Source organism: Protobothrops mucrosquamatus, unplaced genomic scaffold, assembly GCF_001527695.2.
Source record: "Protobothrops mucrosquamatus isolate PMUCROS unplaced genomic scaffold, P.Mucros_1.0 scaffold4550, whole genome shotgun sequence".
In the NCBI taxonomy this organism is placed as follows: Eukaryota; Metazoa; Chordata; class Lepidosauria; order Squamata; family Viperidae; genus Protobothrops; species Protobothrops mucrosquamatus.
This window is the reverse complement of record NW_015390455.1, coordinates 16,789-23,127: the sequence shown is the minus strand read 5'-3', so window position 1 is coordinate 23,127 and position 6,339 is coordinate 16,789. Positions and strand designations below refer to the sequence as shown.

General features: G+C 47.6%; 1 protein-coding gene across 1 annotated transcript in view; it reads right to left on the bottom strand.

Moving 5' to 3' along the window:
- The window catches only part of ANKRD13B (ankyrin repeat domain 13B), a 19,889-nt gene extending 14,862 nt beyond the window's left edge, over window positions 1-5,027 (bottom strand). The window contains exons 1-2 of the mRNA XM_015828480.1: window positions 4,898-5,027; window positions 2,850-2,974 (exon numbers count right to left, since the gene is read on the bottom strand). The gene's annotated coding sequence lies outside the window, so the exon portion shown is untranslated. The remainder of the gene's footprint in view (window positions 1-2,849; window positions 2,975-4,897) is intronic.
- Window positions 5,028-6,339: the final 1,312 nt, after the last annotated feature.

Sequence of the window (6,339 nt, the reverse complement as noted above, 5' to 3'; positions counted from 1 at the left end):
ACAACGGCGCTGGAAAAAAAGACGTGACCGTTTTTCACACCGTGGCAGCCTCCCCGCGGTCGCGCGACCCAAATTCGGACGCTTGGCAGCTGACCCGTATTTACGACGGTCGCAGCGTCCCGGGGTCACGTGATCCCCTTCTGTGACCTTCTGACCAGCCGGATTCACTTAACAACCGGGTTACTCGTTTAACGACTGCGTGTTTCGCTTAACGACGTCGGCAGGAAAGGTCGTACAGCGGGGCAAAACTCACTTAACCCCTGTCTCACTTAGCGACAGAAATTGTGGTCGTAAGTCGAGAACTATCTGTGTAAGCCCTTCAGACAACACTCTCTGCTGCGGTTAAGGAGGGGACGGAAATGGACAGCCATTTGTCCGAAATGGTATAGGGTTTCCTGCCTGAGCAGGGGGTTGGACTAGATGACCTCCAAGGTCCCTTCCAACTTCATTATCATTATCATTATTATTATTATTATTATTATTATTACTATCATCATCATCATCATCATCATCATCATCATCATCATCATCATCATCATTATTATTATTATTATTATTATTATTATTATTATTATTATTAAATGCAATTATTTAAAGATACGAGTGGGACCTTCTCTGGAGTTTTTATTAAGGATTAGCAGCCCAGAAACATTAAAGGGAGAAAATGGGCTGCTAAAACCTCATTTCCCATTTAACTTTCCTTTATTTATGCATCTGTTTAATTATTCATCGGTCGTATATCCCACTGAATCTCAGATATTATTCAAACCTCATAAAGTGCAATTAAAATGGCCCCAGGAAACTGATAATGGCTGAATAAGTGAATTCATATTGCCAGGTAATCCTTGATTGACGACCGGTTGTTTCAGGACAATTCAAAGTTGCATCAGGATGTGTGTTGTTGCGCCAGGGGTGTCCAAGCTTGGAGACTTTAAGACCCGTGGACTTCAATTCCCAGAATTCCCACAGGGCCACTTGGAGGTTTGTCTGTGTCCTCAGGGTCGTCTGACTGGTGCAAATGGGTGTGGGGGCTTCTTGGAACTGCTGAAAGGATTGTGTTCCACACCCATTTGCACCGCTCAGGGGACCCTGAGGACACAGCTCAGCCTCCAAGTGGCCTGTGGGAATTCTGGGAGTTGAAGTCCACCAGTCATAAAAGAGCCAAGGTGGCCTACCCCTGCCATAAGGGGTGAGAAGTAGTGGGCTTCCAAATATAAAGATCTCATGAATTCCTTGTCCTTATGGAAGTCCACCACATCTAGACTGCCTTGGCTCAATGTCTTTGGAGGTGCACCGTCCTCCAGGTCATCGTTAGCCCAAAGGTGATTTTTCAGGAGGCCACTGGACTGTCTGGTTTTTTCTTTTGAAGACATTTCGCTTCTCATCCCAGAAGCTTCTTCGGCTCTAACTAGATCATGGGGAATGGGAGGATTTATACTCCTTGCAGACAGCTGATCATTTTCATCCTTTTAGAGAGTCATTGAGGCCACTTGGAGGTTGACCTGTGTACTCGGGGTCCCCTGAGTGGTGCAAATGGGTGTGGAGCCTTCTTGGAACTCTGCAACTTAACACACCCATTTGCACCGCTCAGGTGACCCTGAGGACGCAGACCAACCTCCAAGTGGCCTCAACGACCCTCTAAAAGGATGCAAATGACCGGCTGTCTGCAAGGAGTACAAATCCTTCCCTTCCCCACCATTCGGTCAGAACCGAAGAAGCTTCTGGGATGAGAAGCGAAACGTCTTCAAAGAAAAACAAGAAAGTCCAGCTGCCTCCTGAAAAAAGCACCTTTGGGACACCCCTGACCTGGATGATAGAGAACCTCCGCAGACATTTCTGACAAGGAAGGTCATAAAACGGGACAACATTCACTTCACAAATGTCTCAGTGACCGAAATTCTGGGCTCCCTTGCGGTCATACGTTGAGGAATACCTGTGTGTCTGAATTGAAGGAGGAGAGAAGCCCTGGGGAGAGGTTTACCATCTCCAACAAATGCTCCAACGCTGGAAGTTTTTAAGAAGAGACTGGACAGCCCTTTGTCTGAAATGGTATAGGGTTCCCTGCCTGAGCAGGGGGTTAGACTAGATGACCTCCAAGGTCCCTTCCGACTTTATTATTATTATTATTAACAACCTGCCTCCAGACGTTGTGAATGCTCCAACACCGGAAGTTTTTAAGAAGAGACTGGACAGCCCTTTGTCTGAAATGGTATAGGGTTTCCTGCCTGGACAGGGGGTTGGACTAGATGACCTCCAAGGTCCCTTCCAACTTTATTATTATTATTATTATTATTATTATTATTATTATTATTATTATTATTACTACTACTACTACTACTACTATTATTATTATTATTATTATCATCATCATTATCATTATCATTATCATTATCACTACTACTACTACTACTACTACTACTACTACTACTACTACTACTACTACTACTACTAACAATATACAATATATTTCAATTGTGCCCTTATCCCCTCCAAAACAGCACATATTCCTGAGTAGGTTTATTCCCTTTGCCTTCTTCCACCAACCCTGTTTTTTATAAAATCCTCCCATATTTCATTACAATTATTTACTTCAACCATCCCTTTTTTAAATTCAATTTCTGTTCCTAATTTTGCCATTGATCGCCATAATTCCGTGTTTCATTATGCCCCTCGTTTCTTGGAATAACCCAATTCCCTCTCCCATATTTAGCCACCACTAATCTTAGCTGCCATCATCAAATTTGGAATCAATTCCTCTTCGCTTGTGATATTGCACCATAAACCACCATTGTTATTCTCAACAAGGACACAGAGGGGGAAACTGAGGAAGGGGCGAGGGGAGGACTGACCTTCCGCAGTTTTTCCAGCAGGACGGGGATCCCGGCCAAGCGCTTGATGGCTCTCTGGTAGTCCCGGTAACGCAGCACCAGTTGAACCAGATCTTGCTCCTGAGTACTGACCGCCTCCTGCAGCACTGCAAGCCAAGAAGAGAATCAGGTCCTCGTTTCGTGACCGAAGTTACGACAGCGGTGAAAAAAAAGTGACTTACAACAGATCCTCGCCCTTACGACCGTCGCAGCACCCCCACGGCCACGCGATACAAATTTGGGTGCTTGGCCACCAGAATAGGCAGAGAGTCCTCGACTTACGACGGTCTGTTTAGTGACCATTTAGTCCTCAACTTATGACGGTCTATTTAGCGACCGCACTGAAAAACGGTCCTAAGTCAGTTTTTTTCAGCGCCGTTGTAACTTCCAACGGCCACTAAGCAAACTGTTATTAAGTTGACGACTACCTGTACATTACTTATGACCGTTGCAGCGTCCCCATCGTCACGTGATCCAAACTCAAAGACGCTTGCCAACCGACTCGTATTTATGACGGTCGCAGCCTCCCTGGGGTCACGTGATCCCCTTTTGTGACCTTCTGAGCAGTGAAGTTGATGGGGGAAGCTGGATCCACTTAACAACCTCGTTACTCGCTTAACAACTACAGGGATTGACTGAACAAATCTGGGAAGAGAAGTGAACCGTGGCAAAGAAGACGGTAAAACGGGCCAAAATGCACTGAACCAATTTCTCATTTAGCAACATAAATCTGGGGGGTCAGTTGTGGTCGTTAAGTCGAGGACTGCCCTGTATTTACGACGGTTGCAAAGTCCCGGGTCACTCTCTGGGACTTTCCCAGCCAAGCTCCGACAAGCAAAATCAAGGGTAGGGGGGGAAGCCTGACTCGCTTAACAATTGTGTAACTCGCTTAGCCACTGCCGTGATTCGCTTAACGACTGCCTTATTTAGCCATGGAAATTCCGTAGTCGTAAGCCGAGGACTGCCTTAATGAACAAACTGGGTAGCAGGAGCCATTGCAGGATAAAATCCGTGTCTCTTTTTTGCATTGTGTTCTGTGTGCAAGGCATGTTAAAAAAAAGTGTGGTCTTTCAGAGTCACAACTTCCACTTTTTTGCACTTTGTACAAAGTCAAATTCCCAGCCACCTATCCGTCTGTGTGTGTGTGTGTGTCTGTGTCTGTGTGAATTTATTAAAATTCCTTTGAAAATCTTTTTTTTTAAAAACTCATTAAAACGTCTTTGAAAATAACTTTGGAAACGGCCGGCTGAAAATGTTCAGAACCGGAAATCAACGGTCCTTGATCGAAACGGTTAGACGCGGCCGTGAAAAGATTTTCATTTCCTTAAAAAAAAAGACTTTCACTTCGCTTTTTGGCACAGTGATGCGTTGCGGAAGGCAAGGCGGTCAAGAATGGTGGTTCTTCACCTCTGCAACTTCAACTCCCAGAATTCCCCAGCCAGCATGAAGATCACCCATCTTAATGAGTTCTGGCTGGGGAATTCTGGGAACGGAAGTCCACCCCTCTTAAAGCATGCTGGCTGGGGAATTCTGGGAGGGGAAGCTCACCCCTCTTAAAGCAGGCTGGATGGGGAATTCTGGGAGGGGAAGCCCACCCTTCTTAAAGCAGGCTGGATGGGGGATTCTGGGAGTGGAAGCCCACCCCTCTTAAAGCAGGCTGGATGGGGAATTCTGGGAGTGGAAGCCCACCCCTCTTAAAGCAGGCTGGCTGCAGGATTCTGGGAGTGGAAGCCCACCCCTCTTAAAGCAGGCTGGCTGGGGGATTCTGGGAATGAAAGCCTACCCCTCTTAAAGCATCCTGGCTGGGGAATTCTGGGAGTGGAAGCCCACCCCTCTTAAAGCCTGCTGGCTGGGGAATCTTTGGACCCAGGTCGTAATTCCCCCAGGGAGGTTTGACATAACTTGCTACGGTTGTTGAAGTTGAGAACTTCGTGTATGTTCTGGAGCTCTGAAAATCTTGTTCTGCTAAACCAAAGGCGCTGATGCTCAGCTGTGCTTCCCACCTGCCAAGGAGAGAAAAGGCAACACACCTGTCCAGCCGGACCGATTTTCTTTGGCCACGTCTGCCCCGTGCCGCAAGAGAACCCGTGCACACTCCAAGTGGCCCAGGGTGGTGGCCAGGTGCAAGGGAGTTCGGCCTCGGGGGTCCACCTGCTCAACATCCACCTGTCAGGAGAAAAAGGAGGTGTTTTATATTGCCACAATGTAAAAAAGAGGTTGAGACTCTGGAAAGAGTGCAGAGAAGAGCAACAAAGATGATTAGGGGGGACTGGAGGCTAAAGCATATAAGGAACGGTTGCAGGAATTGGGGATGTCTGGTTTAATGAAGAGAAGGACGAGGGGGGACAGGATAGCAGTCTTCCAGTATCTCAGGGGCTGCCACAAAGAAGAGGGAGTCAAGCTGTTCTCCAAGGCGCCTGAAGGCAGGACAAGAAGCAACGGATGGAAACTCATCAAGGAGAGAAGCAACCTAGAACTAAGGAGAAACTTCCTGACAGTGAGAACAATTAACCCGTGGAACTCCTTGCCTCCAGAAGTGGTGAATGCTCCAACACTGGAAGTTTTTAAGAAGAGACCTGACAGCCATTTGTCCGAAATGGTGTAGGGTTTCCTGCCTGAGCAGGGGGTTGGACTAGATGACCTCCAAGGTTCCTTCCAACTCTGTTCTGAGATCCTTACTCAAAATAACGAGAAACGTCCTGACAGTGAGAACGATTAACCAGCGGAACAACTTGCCTTCAGAGGTTGTAGGTGCTCCATCCCTGGAGGTTTTTAAGAAGAGATTGGACAGCCATTTGTCTGGAATTATATAGTGTCTATTGTTTGGAGGTTGGACTAGATGACCTCCAAGGTCCCTTCTAACTGTGTTGTTCTGTTGTCCCGTTGACACTTGGACATGACAGCAAGCACCGTTTCCATCCTTCTGGTTCAGTGGCCAAGGAGACATCCACCCCTCTTAATGCATGGCTGGCTGGGGAATTCTGGGAGTGGAAGCCCGCCCCTCTTAAAGAATTCTGGCTGGGGGATTCTGGGAGTGGAAGTCCACCCCTCTTAAAGCAGGCTGGCTGGGGAATTCTGGGAGTGGAAGTCCTCCCCTCTTAAAGTAGGCTGGATTGGGAATTCTGGGAGTGGATGTCCACCCATCCTAAAGGATGCTGATTGGGGAATTCTGGGAGTGGAAGCCCACCCCTCTTAAAGCAGGCTGGCTGGGGGATTCTGGGAGTGGAAGTCCACCCATCGTAATGTTGCTGAGGCTCAGAAACAGCGATGCTTCACGGGCAGGTGTGGCCAAAATTCTCTTGGGGGGGCTCCCTGCCAAGAGGTGAGAATTATTTCTTCGCCAGCCTTCCCCAGGGGATTCTTACAGTCCTTCCTTCTTCCAGCCCCTGAGAATTAGTTGCAAATAAGAGGAACTAACATTTCTCAGTGCAGCCGGAAAACAAGCAGCAAATGGGGAGGGGGGGCTGGGGGG